This window comes from Phaenicophaeus curvirostris, chromosome 2, assembly GCF_032191515.1.
Source record: "Phaenicophaeus curvirostris isolate KB17595 chromosome 2, BPBGC_Pcur_1.0, whole genome shotgun sequence".
Classification (NCBI taxonomy): Eukaryota; Metazoa; Chordata; class Aves; order Cuculiformes; family Cuculidae; genus Phaenicophaeus; species Phaenicophaeus curvirostris.
Window position 1 is genome coordinate 27,791,774 of NC_091393.1, and position 14,395 is coordinate 27,806,168.

The window sequence follows — 14,395 nt, forward strand, 5'->3', positions numbered from 1 at the left end:
CAAACCGATTTACTCATCTATATTATCTACAATACTTTGTATGTCAGACCTGTCAACTATTTGGGATGTAAAGATAATAATTAAGCAAATGCATGTATCTGATATTTTTCTGCAGTTATACAATCAAGTTTTAGATGTATTTCATGCAGGCAAAAAGAAAATAGCAAAAGTCATACCACCCCAGTTTACTCTGCAAGTTTTTGCCCTTGCAGAATTGCAAGAGTCAATAAGACTATGAGAAGTTCTATTTGTAACATAACAAATGTAAAGAAGGCAAATATTTAAAATCAAACTCTGGGGTGTTGTTAACTGCTTATGAGTTATCTCTTTTCTTTGTGTTGGGGTAGGGTAGATTTTATTCTTTTTTCCCCCTAAGTCAGTGGTTCTCCAATTGTCTTATTCTGTGGAAGACACGACAACAGAAAAATCCTCTCATGAATCCATTTAATTTTCTCATGTACATTCCCTCATTTCTCAAACTTTTAAATGTTTTCATTTAGCAGCCCACCAGAAGTGACTGCAAAGACTTCCCAGGATCCTGAGGCACAGCACAAGAAGTTCTATGACTTGAATGTGTCCACCTGAGAATCCATTTAATCACACCTTGGGTATTCTCATCCCACCTTCACAGATTACTTTACTGCTTTCTTCTTCACACATCTGTGTTTCAAATTACTTCTTTCCTTCCACTGTCATATGCTGTGACTCATCAACTCATTAAAGTAGACAGGGAAAAAATAAGTCAGGGGTCAGTTTTCTCCTATAATCTAAATTTTCCCTAGAATAACTTAATTAACGGATTCATGCTTCATCTTCTTTTAGTACAGAATTCCTGAGTCTAACTATATTCATAACTGCTGTTTGTCATCATCAAAGGAACCAAGTCAGTAGACCAACATATTGTACATATGTCTATCTTATTTAACTCTCAACTGAACTGTTTCCTGGGTTTCCTTTAAGGAGTGGGACCTATGACTGTTAGTGGAGTTCACTCCCCAAATAGAACAGGTACTTTGATGGTCTCTTGTGAAAACATAGGAGATATGCAGGAAAGTAATACTACAATTGTGTCCTGCTACAGTAGTTAATAAAGGTCTGTAAGAAATGCTCCTGTACAGCTCAGCATGGAATTTGGTGTCAGCCTTCTGAATTTCTAGGCAATGCATAGGTTTTCCAAATAAGTGTTCAGTAAAAGAAATAGGATAAAAAAAAAGAATTAAAAAATTCCCATGATGAACACAAAGGGAATGTCATCTATTCATTCTACATTCCACTTATATGGAATGCAAACGTATCCAGCATTTTGCACAAGTTTGCAAGCAATGCGTAAGAAAACTGCATTCTTCAAAACTGAAATGGATTTTATAATTAGCAGCCTCTGAATTCAATCAATCCACATTTTGTATGTTTAGACACTCAGTTTATATGTTCGCTGGTCTTTTGTGCCAGTGTATGATAACTACAGTGATTGCCTGAAGGTTGGATGAAAGCAGGGGAAGCCACACTTTATGGACAAAGATATATACATACAAAGAAACAATCAGCAAGTTTTCCAACCTATCCATCCTTGGCAGCTGATTCTTCTGTTCCAGTTTAATGAAATAAAATATTCTGTTTAACTACAATTAACTAGTACTACCTTTCTGATTTCACAGTAGAACAATTCCAGTGCATCCAGATCCAAAAGGATTCAGGCACTCATCCCTGTTCTTTGCAATTTCAGCAGCAAGAATAATATATGCATCATCTAATTTAACTGCAAATGACTCTTTTAGCATGAATTGTCTGTTTAAAGATAATGCACAACAGAACTCTTAGCTGCATCCCAGGAGCCAGGCAGCACCAGGCAGATAAGATCACAGTGGTTACCAGGAGTAGCAAATGGGAAAAGCACGACAGGAAATGAACTCTTGTCAATAATCTCAAGAGAGTGTTATATTTAGGTCAATTGTACCTGAAATCGTTTGGTGGAGTAATTGCTCTTTGGTCCAGACTCTGCTCTCTGAGCCTGTCAGAGTGCTTGTAGGTCCACTGGATTGGATTCACCAATTTTCTTCCAGATTCATTTTCTAAAAGAGAAAAAACATAAAAAAAACAAAAAAAAAATCAAGAACTTTACTGAAGGATGTCAAGCTTGTGAGGAACAGAGAAAATAACTCGCGTGTTATTTTAGCTTTTAGAAACTGTCTTTCAATAAATGCATTTAATACGAAAAACATATTCTTATATCCAACTGATTTCCTCCTTTTTCAAGAATAGACATTTATTCAACTATTGAGACTTTTTATTTAGCCCTGCAAAGATTTCCGTATCTGTTAAATATTGGAGGTAACTTAGAGCAATCTTGTTTTTTGCTGATCAGTTAATAATCGATGCAATACTAGAATTATTCTTAAATCCTATCATGCATCCCAGAACAACATTATTCAGGCTTTAGTTCAGGTTGAGTCCTTGTCTGATGACACAGTTCATGTTTTAATAGTTTAAGATGTTTTATGGAAATATTCAGAATAATGCGATAAATTCAGTTTTAGGAATCCAACCTAATGAGCCACATGCTGACCCTTTACAGCAGTTAGTTGGATTCATACAGGACTCTGAAAACAGCACCTAGTCCTTCTGTCTTATGATTTCTTCGAATACAATATTCTGCTTTGATAGCACAGTCTCCAGCAATACAGAAGGAGACACAAAGTCTCCTTCTTCACATTAAAGAGTATTAATAGGATTAATTTGAAAGGAAGAAAATGCTTCCTCTAGCAGCTATTCAACATGTCCTTACCTTCTACACAGACATATACAGCATCATATTTGTAGTCATTACTCAATGCTTGTGATTAGTGTCTACCATAATTAAAGAAAATGTCATGATGTAATCACAGTGCTGAAGAATGGCAATGCACCTTTTATTTTAAAAAAATTATTAATAAATAAAAAGGGCATAAGACACTCTACCAAAAGCTTCAGTAGGTGATCAGTTACTTTAGCTATTGTTTCTTGTGTAGAACTTCAAATTCAAAGATACTCATTAAACTGAATAGATGGCAATAAGGGACGAAGTGTTAATGGGGCAGCACTGGAGTGTGTCAGGAAAATGAAGAGACCCCGAGGGGCTCACCATGCTGTTTATGCTCAGCTAAATTCAGCAGCATTACCATAAATCCTCTAAAAGACACTGTGCTCAATTTCTTATTTGCTACTTTTCAGGCAAGGAAACAGTCTATGAGATTAAAAACAGGAACAAAAATAAGATTAAAAGTTATTTTCTATTAAACAAATGTTTCACATACAAATGCACTAAGCAGTATTCTATTATTATTACTTTCTAACAATTTTGTCAAAACAAAAAGAGGACCTTTTAGTCTTAAAAAAATATGTGAATCTAACTGAAAATATCTGAAAACCTACACGGGAAAACAGTCTTTTTACAAAAGAATCATCATTTCATTCACAAAATTATTTCATAATTTAAGGATCAGATTTCAGTATAATTTTCTTCTATGCATAATTCAACTGGTTAAATTACAACTACACAAATCTTCACAGGAGTCAAAATCTTGATTTCTAGGTTTTTTTCTCTATTCTATGATGGCATTCTGAGAGGAGTAAATGAATCTTGGGAAACTCATAAACCATGAATTCCAATAATTTACTACTTAAAAAGAAACATATAGCACCTTCATAGTGATCTTAATGTGTCTTTTCTCTTTGATCTTAGAAATAAACTTCGCCTATGTAGGGACAGATGGATTTATTTTTAAGGAGAAAATGGCCATAACACGCAGTGTAATGTCAATAATAAACTGAGCTGCAGATAAGAAATAATTATATACACAAGAAAGGAAACAATAAAACCATCAAATGCTCATATAGCTTATAGTGACCTTCCAGTACCTGAAGGGGCTACAAGAAATCTGGGAAGGGACTGTTTACAAAGGCTTGGAATGACAGGATGAGGAGCAATAGGGATAAACTGGACAGGGGCAGATTTAGACTAGACATAAAGAGGAATTTCCTCACAATGAGAGTAGGGAGGCCCTGGCACAAGTTCCCCAGGGAAGCTGTGGCTGCCCCATCCCTGGAGGGGTTCAAGGCCAGGTTGGATGTCACCCCAACAGGACTAGATGAGTCAGAATGTTGTCTTTTCTCTGCATCCTTAACCCTACTACAAAGCAAATTATCTTAGGAAAAAGGCTATTACATTAAAACCTGTTGGTGTGGAGGCATTTAAAAAATCAACTAATACCTTTTTGTGTTCAGATTCATCTTCTCAATACAGTGTTAGCCAGAGAGCCAGAGCAGAAGAAAATCAGGCAGGTAATCAAAGCAGCTTGCCAATGATTAAACTAAGTGGAGGGCAGAGAACCAATTTGCCTTTCTGGACCTTTCCTGCTATTTTCTGAAGCAAACCAGAGGTAGCGATGGTATCTTAAGAAATACAGATAACTAGACAAATGGAAGTGTGAAACAAATATCATTAGCCTACAGTTCGCAGATCTATACGCTATCACTGCAGACGATGAACTACAACTATACATTGCAGACTATGAACACTGCAGAGCACTGATGATAATTTTGACGCGTGGTGGAAGAAGCCAATGCGAAGAGGTGAGCTGCTGGACCTTGTACCAACTGCTGTGGCTTGAGCTAAAGTAGAATCAGTTTTCTGACTTTAGCTAAGTCTCATCTAACTAACTTCATTTTCTGAAAGTTAACGGCATGTGTTTCATTTCTCTCTAGAAGTGATAATATGGGACACTGGGATGCAGAAAGGTCATAGCTCATAATTATTCCTAAAGTAAGCAAGGTCATCCTTGGCTTCTCAGTTCCACAAAGACAAGGAACTACTGAGGGGAGTCCAGCAGAGGGACACAAAGATGATTAGGGAAATAGAGCATCTCTCTTATGAGGAGAGGATGAGTCTGTTTAGCCTGGAAAAGAGAAGACTGAGAGGGGACCTCATCACTGCTTATAACTAAAGGACGGGTCTGAAGAGGATGGTGCCAAACTCATTTCAGTGGTTCTCAGAGACAGGACAGAGGGCAACGGGCACAAATCAGAACACAGGAAGTTCCACCTGAGTATGAGGAAAAACTTCTTTGAGGATCACAGAGAGCTGGAACAGGCTGTACAAGGAGCTGTGGAATCTCCTTCACTGGAGATACTAAAAATCCGCCTGGATATATTCCTGTGGAACTGGCTCTTGGTGACCCAACTGTAGCAGGTGGGTTGGACTAAGTGATCTCCAGAAGTCCCTTCCAGCCTCTACCATTCTGTGATTCTGTGATACACAGCAGGAGTTATTAATAGATTTAGTTTTACTCTTCCACGCCGATAACTATTGGAGAAGAATTTTAATATAAGCAAATGTGACAAAGCAACAGGGGTCACTGATGTGCCTACAAGGCTAGACTTTGGGCAGAGCTTCTCACACAGCCTACCGTGCACCAAGATCCAAGATGGGTAGACAAGGTGCTCAGGGACATAGGTTAGTGGCAGATAGGAATGGTTGGACTCGATGATCCAAGAGGTCTTTTCCAACTTGGTGATTCTATGATTCTATGATTCCATGATTCCGTGAGAGGTTTAAGTTGGACATTAGGAAAAGGTTCTTCACCCAAAGGGTGGTGGAGCACTGGAACAGCTCCCAGGGAAGCAGTCACGGCGCCAAGTCTCACTATTTCAGAGCATTTGGACAATGCACTCAGTCCCACAGTGTGATTGTTGGGGCAATCTTGTGCAGGGACAGGAGTTGGACTCGAAGATCCTTGTGGGTCCCTTACATCCCAGGTCATTCTGTGACATAAATTGCTATTTTAAAGATAAGTCAATTGGAATATATCTATTTGTTTTGGTCAAGGGTCATAAGAACTTTCAGTTTCCGAGTGACAGCTGTTGGGGTGACCGTGCAGGATGATGAAAGAGGATCTCCCATCTCTTTTCTGTTCTGAGAACAGTAAAGCAGATCTCAGCAGAGTAATGTATGAAAAAAAAACCCCACCACTGTTTAATCAAGCTTTCTTTTGCGCATGAAACAGTAGTAGCAAGGCCTCTGTGTGCCCTTCCTCCTTTCCCATTTTCAAGTAGACAGGTGGATAAAAGATGCAGGTCAGTAACTACCTATCTGTCTCTCTTGAATGTATTTGCAACTTTGCTCGTTATGCTTTAAAGACGGCTGTTAATTAGTGTTAAACATGGCTCAGGTAGATCATAGGACCTTTTAAGTTACCATCAAGCACAGAAAATAGATCTGATGGGCAAATATAGCATGTTTCCTGGACCTGAATAAAAACCTTAACTTATAAAAACAGACGGTAAAATTGGCCCTTAGCCCAGAGAGAAGTCAGCAACTGCTTGACACTTTCACCTGTAGGCATTAGGTAGTTCCAGTCTTCACAGAATCACAGAACCACTAGGTTGGAAAAGACCTCCAGGATCACCAAGTCCAACCATCCCCATCAATCACAAACCCATGTACCTCAGCACCTCGTTCACCCGTCCCTTAAACCCCTCCAGGGAAGGTGACTCAACCCCCTCCCTGGGAAGCCTCTGCCAGTGCTCAATGACCCTGTTCCTCTTCTTCCCCTTGTGAGGAAGCAGTGAACTGCTCTGAGGTCCCCGCTCAGTCTCCTCTTCTCCAGGCTCAACAGACCAAGTGACTTCACCCACTCCTCATAGGACTTCCCTTATTTGCCTTATGAAGACATTTAAAATTAAGATTCTCAGAATCAACACATAAACTATGTGTAACTGAATTAAACACAAAAGAAAGCCTATGTTCGTGCAACAATGACTTAAAAAAATGAATGTGAAAATGAAAACACTGAATTTGTGTTGTGGTAAGTCATATTGCAAAGTAGCAAATATATGAGTAATATTCTTTTCCAGATGTTTATAGTACATTACACAAATTAATGTTACAATACTGCTCCGGGCCTCAAATTACCATTATTTATACTCAGTTGCAATGATTTACACCTCAGAAAGTAGTGCTGTGATCGAAACTGTTGATTTGAACGGTATTCACAAAGATTTGCTTGGAATACAAATAATTGATCTTTTAGTGACACTTGACCAAAAAAGAACAGTGTAAATAATGTTTACAAACTGGTGTATAATTACAATTATAGTTAGAGGAAGATGGATTCTGAAATGGAAACTAATATTCTCTACTGGCTATTAATTGCCCTTCAATTATTTTGGCTTTTCAAAGGCAGCCAAATAAAAAAACTGAAACAATACATGATCATTCACACACTCCAAATTAACCATGGATAAGTGTAAACAGAGAAGGTCGCCTAAGGATGATATTTGTCTGCATGAACACCTGTGGTAGAAAAATATTTGAGAAAAACGCACATGGTCCTACTGATGAGATTTCTTTGTAAATGTTTTCTGAGCATGGCCAGCACGTCAAGAGAGGTGATTCTGTGTCTTTACTCTGTTCTCATTAGACCCTACCTGGAGTCCTGTATTCAGTTCTCGAATCCCCAATATAAGAAGATGGAACTGTTGGAATGGGATCAGAAAAGGCCATAAAGATGATCCAAGGGCTGGAGCACCTCCTATACAAGGACAGGCTGAGACAACTGGGTTTGTTCATCCTGAAGAAGACTAGACTCTGGGGAGTACTTATAGTGACCTTCCAGAGCCCGAAGGGGGCTACAAGAAAGCTAGGGAGGGACTTCTTTACAAAGGCATGGAGTGATAGGAGGAAGACCATGGGGAAGACCATGGTGAGGCAGGCTGACCCCTGCGGCCCATGGAGGTCCACAATGGAGCAAATATCCATCTGCAGCCCATGGGGGTACATAGGTGTCTGGAGGAGACCTATGGTGTTGGAAGCCTGCACTAAAGCAGGCTCCTGGCAGGACCTTGGACCCATGGAAGAGGAGTCCCCCTAGAACAGGTTCTCTGGAAGGACTTCTGACCCTGGGGAGGACACATGCTGGATCAGTCTGTTCCTGAAGGACTGCGACCTGTGGCCAAGGATTCCCTCTGGAGTAGTTCATGAAGAACCATAGCCTTTGGGAAGGACTCCTGCTGGAGAAGTTTGTGGAGAACCCTGCATGCTGAAATGGGAAGAGTGTGAGGAGTCTTCCCCATGAGGAGGAAGGAGTGGCAGAGACAACGTGTGAGGAACTGACTGGAACTCCAATTCCCTGTTCCCCTGTGCTACTTGCAGGAGAGGAGGTAGAGAATTCAGGCGTAAAGTTAAGCCTGGGAAGAAAGTAGGGGTGGAGGAATGGTGTTTTAATATTTCTTTTTATTTTCTCATTACCCTACCCCTGTGCTGCTTAATTTGTATGAAAAGAGAAAGTAAAACTGCTTGACTAGTAGGCAGAACAGGTGTTGAATAAATAACTCAAGGATTAACAAATACAAAAGTAAGACAAGCTCAAGTTCTGTTTAGATTCAAAAAGATTTGTAAAAAAGCCATAACAAACAGAGGCGCTGGCCCACAAGAAGGTGTAAGAAGAAAATAATCAGCAACATTCCCATTTGTAAATGAAAGGAGGAAACCTGTCCTGTCATCACTTCCCTCCTCACATACGCTCATCGTAGTGGCCAAGAACTTTGAGTTTCTCAGCAGAAACAAGTAAGTGTTGATGACCAACTGCATTGGCAGGAAAATCATAATAATGTAGGAGGAGATAACATAACCTTCTGTGTTGTACCAGTGAATGTAATGGTCTTTTACAACAGGCATAGAGGAAGCAGAGTCAGGTTAGATATTCTTCCCTTTACAGTAGAATTGTTGAAGACATAAAAGAAAAGAGAGGAAGAAAGCCTTATGGCCTCAAGCTCCACCAGGGGAGGTTTAGGCTGGGCATTAGGAAAAAATTCTTCACAGAAAGGGTCATTGGGCACTGGAACAGGCTGCCCAGGGAGGGGGTTGAGTCACCTTCCCTGGAGGGGTTTAAGGCACGGGTGGACGAGGTGCTGAGGGACATGGTTTAGTGTTTGATAGGAATGGTTGGACTTTCCGGTGGGTCTCTTCCAACCTGGTGATTCTATGATCCTATGATTCTAAAGAGTCAATGGCCTCAAGCAATAGCCTGAGCCATAGGTGGTACACAGTCAGCCCCCTGCCACGTGCAGAAAGTCATTTAGTGACGAATCTGAAAATATAGGACAAGATGAGCATCCTCTTTCCCCTGGATGTGAAGGGTATCAAGGAATAGAAAGCACAGAAATTAAGAGCCAAGAGTGAGAAGATATTGAATACCACATGTTTGCATTGTCAAGAAAAAGACACAGACCAAAGTAAGGAGATAAGCAAGAGAGAGTGATGAGGGAAAGGAACAAGGTGTCTGAGTGTTGGGTGACTGAGGCAAAGGGGTGAAGTTTGAGGCAAAGATCATAGAATCATAGAATTATACAATGGTTTGAGTTGGAAGGGACTTTAAAGATCTTCTAGTTCCATCCCCCCTGCCACGGCAGGCAAGAGACCATGAATGGGTGTCAGAGAAAACCAAAGCAAATCTTATTAACATTCTTGTTGAGAAAGTTAATGAGATGTGTATATAAAAGGTGAAGGTTACCAGCAGGCTAAGAGAAGGATTATTAAACTGAACTGAAGCTCTCAAATGAGCATCAGAGGTAGTGGCAAGAAGGTCATTAGGATGCCAGTAGAACATTTTTCATGACTTGCAATATTTTAACTTTTACAATAAAGCATTAAAGTGATTCTCAAAATTATAGCTGCTGTGTTAGATGCTAATACTATCAAAAATGGTCTACATAATGTAATATTTGATCATTGTGCCCAGTATGTCTCAGACCATCACCATAATTAAGGTAATGGTATCAGGCAGCTTCTTCTCTTCACCTCAGCAAATTTCAAAAGCTTCTGTTCACTGCCACTATTCAGCGTTCTTTTGCGGCTGTTGCTTTCATCCCTCCCCTCATAGTTTACTCTTTTGTGAAAGATTTGCAAAATAGTTAAAAGTTTTTCAGGGTTTTCTCAGCATGTTCTGCTTTGATCCAGGTTTCAATCCCAGGAAAGAAATAATTTTGCATGTCGAAGACCCTCACTAAGGACATTGAGGACGTCTAACTGCACTTTTTCTGCTACAAGTGCTGGACAGATATGGGTTATTTTGCTACAGGGACTGTGAAAGATAATGCAGGTTCCCCTCCTAGGGCTAAGCTGCCACTCAAATCTCAGTGTAAGAGAGGGACTGTTGCAAGAAGAACACCCTGAGAGCTAGAATTCACCTCAAAAGGCTGCCTTAATGCACAGGGGTCTCTAACTTTTCTGCAAGAGGGATATCACCAAGTGCAAAGGTATCTGGCTGCACCTCAGCCTTCCAGCAGTAATAGCAAGAGATGTAATGAAGAACTACAAACTCTTGTCTCAAATTCTTGAGCCTGAGCCCCTGAGTGTGATTATTTTCACAGCTTCAAGAGGCAACAAGTGAATCTCTGAGCCCCAAATTCTCAGAAGTTTTTAACAGCCTAAGTTTCGATGATCTGGACTGGAATATGTTATGGGAGTCCCCAAGGAGCACTTAACGTTGAGAGCAGGATTCAAGACTGGTATCGGAAGTGTATTAGGAGATCTACCATGAAGGAATAAAACCAAGATTTACAACAGTCTCTATCTTGTTCCCATTCAAGTCAACAACAACAAAATAAAAATCCTAGTTTATGTAAATAGCAGCAGCACAACATCCATAAACTCAGACAAGACATTTTGAAAGTCCACCCTTGTCCTACCCAATTACCTGAGGACTACAGTGCAAATTAAAACAACTGTCAGCAGCTTAGATTGATTCTCCTCTTGTTGCCATTTATCAGTATTGATATCAAGATCTATTACTAAAATGAGGGTAAGTTAGGCCCTAAAACAACAGGCAGCCTTACATCAACAGCTTAGACCTCAGCATTTTTCTGTGTATTTTAAATAATCAGCATGACTCTGAATCAAGTATTTATTGCAGACACTCAAAGGACTTCTCACCTAACTTTTCCTAGGGGTTAATCAATAAGTCTAATTAAAAAAAAAAAAAAGAAACACAACCTTTAATCATTCAATTGCTCAAGACTTTCAGGAATATCAAATACAAGGAGGAATAGTTCCCTACATGCCACAATTAAGTGGCTTCAAGAAATATTAAAAGCTAGATGTAAATCTTGTGGTTTACTAGACAAACAGCAACGTAAAATTATGTCTGAGTCGCAGCAACTGTGTATCTTCATTGGAAAGGGTTATTAAGCACTGGAACAGGCTGCAAAGGGAGGTGATTGAGTCCCAGTCCCTGGAGGCATTTACAAGGCAGGTAGATGAGGTGCTTAGGGATATGATTTAGCAGTGGACAGGTACGGTTGGACTCGATGATCTCAAAGGTCGTTTTCAACCAAGCAATTCTATGATTCTATGTATGGCAGGTAGGAAACCATTTAGGTCAATGAACATTTTACCATCAATTTGATGCATTTTACCTAAAATGACAGGCACCATAGCTCGCTCTTTACCCATTGCTGCATCCAGCAGGTATATAACACAAATACATTTTTCCCTCGTGTAACATGCCACATCCTGAAAATGTCAATGGTCTGTGCTTGAGCAGGATATTAAATAATTTGAAATCAATGGCATGAGAAAGTAAACATTAATACAAAGAAGATGAACAGAGATGACAACAGCCACACCTCTATTTCATCACTTACTTTCATTGGTTATAAGCTGGATTTATTTTAATACATAGATATTATATATAATACATACAAAAATCAAATCATTAAAAGTTAGAAAATAACAGAAAGATAATATACACTGAAAAAATACCCAGTATATTTTAAAAAATAAAAATATTAAAAATTCATGGAGATTTTTGTTTTTAAGGGGAAAAAAAGTACTCAGGCTTCCAGGCCATATATTTCAAACATATTTAGGTTATGCCAATGGAGGCTAGGAAATTCTACTGTATCTGTTTCTATGTGCATCTTTAGATACCTGATTAGTTTTCAACTTTTTTTTGTCCATTTCCATTGAAAGACAAAGAACTGAATGACTAATTTCCATTGAAATAATCTAGATACAAGAATAGTGTAGAAAACTCCTATAAAAGCTATCTTAGCATCACTCTTCCTCATTTCTTTTTTATTTTTATTATTTGTATTTTTATAACTCCTAACTTCCAAGGAATTTGGAAAGTCCAGCCCTTCCATTTAGGAAGAGGTCTCTTCATCTTTGTAGATTAGTATAGGGTTCTAAATTGTAAGATCTATTACTGTAGCAAATTAAAACAACTGTCAGCAGCTTAGATTGATTCTCCTCTTGTTGCCATTTATCAGTATTGATATCAAGATCTATTACTAAAATGAGGGTAAGTTAGGCCCTAAAACAACAGGCAGCCTTACATCAACAGCTTAGACCTCAGCATTTTTCTGTGTATTTTAAATAATCAGCATGACTCTGAATCAAGTATTTATTGCAGACACTCAAAGGACTTCTCACCTAACTTTTCCTAGGGGTTAATCAATAAGTCTAATTAAAAAAAAAAAAAAGAAACACAACCTTTAATCATTCAATTGCTCAAGACTTTCAGGAATATCAAATACAAGGAGGAATAGTTCCCTACATGCCACAATTAAGTGGCTTCAAGAAATATTAAAAGCTAGATGTAAATCTTGTGGTTTACTAGACAAACAGCAACGTAAAATTATGTCTGAGTCGCAGCAACTGTGTATCTTCATTGGAAAGGGTTATTAAGCACTGGAACAGGCTGCAAAGGGAGGTGATTGAGTCCCAGTCCCTGGAGGCATTTACAAGGCAGGTAGATGAGGTGCTTAGGGATATGATTTAGCAGTGGACAGGTACGGTTGGGCTTGATGATCTCAAAGGTCTTTTCCAACCTAGGAATTCTATGATTCATGTGCAAATTCGGTGACAGTCTAAACAGTTGTGATTGAAAAAAGGGTCAGCAAGATTCCACAGCTGTTTCTGTTGCTTCAGGTGCTGGGAAAGATGCAACCACAGCAACAATCTACAAGTAGTCAGCCAAACGCTCTTGTGCTGAGAGTGAAGAGAAGCACCAGGGGCTCAGACGCTAACATTGTGAATGCAAGACACCCACAAAGCATGTGAGTTGGAAAGGAAAAAGCAGAAGAACTAAGGCTGAGAGAATGGAAGGTTATGCATATCATGGCATGTGTTATCTATAATGCAAAATTTCAGTATGAACTTCTTATTTACAACATCCTTCACTGAAATTACTGAATTTGTCAATATAAAAGCCATTAATGTTTTCTATCTTAAGGTCTGCTTTATAATTTCTTAAGTATACTTCCATTTTGGAAGCCTTTGTGACTACTTTAAATGTACATTCACATTCATTTAATATAAACAAAATATGCTGCAATGCAAAATGGTTGGTAAAGTAAAAGGATTTGAATAAAAACCAAACATATCTTTTCATCAATAAGTATCATCAAACAGCTAATGATTTTTAAATAGCTGAAAGATTAGGGAAATGTAAAAATATGAATGAAAATGAGAAAACAATTTTCTGTCTCCTTTCCCGATACTCATATTCACACAAATAAAAAATTACAAGAAAAAAGCCCCCCAAAAAACTGCATTAATTAACTTCAATAACTGTACTTCATCACAAAATCTAGTCAGGGACAGGCTGTTACCATAAGGTAAGACAGGTTGCAGAGGTAGTCCTTTATGTACAAGCAAATGTCAAAAGAAAAGCTCTGATATTTGGTTATGGGCTCCCACTTTTCACATAGGCATTTCCTAAATCCATGTTTGATGAGCTGCTCCAGCTATAAATTCTGTAAATTCCCTCTGGAGCAGTGCAGAGTGTGCTTCATGAAAATGTCATCTGCCAGCGCTGCAATTACTCACACTCCAGCAATCATGTGCACAATGCAGAATGGGTCGAATTCAGGTGAGAACGAGAACCAGCAATCAAGCCTCTGGAATTGAGAACAAAGCCATTTTCTTTCATTTGCCATCAACACAACCATCAAGGCCTTAATTACAAGGCAAGTGTCAAGCCTGGCTGCTGAAAGGCTTATTATTATACAGCTCAGCTTCAAATCAGTTTTGTATTGATGAACTGCAAAAAAATGAGGAAAGGAACAGGGACTGACTAATTATGTGATTGCAGGGAAAAACAAGAACATTTAAAAATACACTTTTAGATAGTAGAAAAATTAGTGAACAGCACACCTAAAACCCTTCTGCCAACATATTTTCTATCTCGATAGCAAATCTGGGTTGCCTGATAAATCAAAGGACACTTTCTTCAGTTGAGATCATTGTACTAACCATGAAAGACACTGAAAAAAGACTCTCGTTAGGTCATGCATTCTGTTTTTTCAGACAGAAATGAATGTCTGTGAGTGTTCTCATTGCCTCCTTGTATCCACTTGC

General features: G+C 38.9%; 1 protein-coding gene across 17 annotated transcripts in view; it reads right to left on the reverse strand.

Annotated features, from left to right (window-relative positions):
• Positions 1–14,395, reverse strand: part of MYT1L (myelin transcription factor 1 like) — a 333,318-nt gene that overhangs the window by 235,792 nt on the left and 83,131 nt on the right. For all 17 annotated transcript variants that reach the window (XM_069851546.1, XM_069851547.1, XM_069851549.1 and 14 more), the window contains exon 2: positions 1,955–2,069. The gene's annotated coding sequence lies outside the window, so the exon portion shown is untranslated. The remainder of the gene's footprint in view (positions 1–1,954; positions 2,070–14,395) is intronic.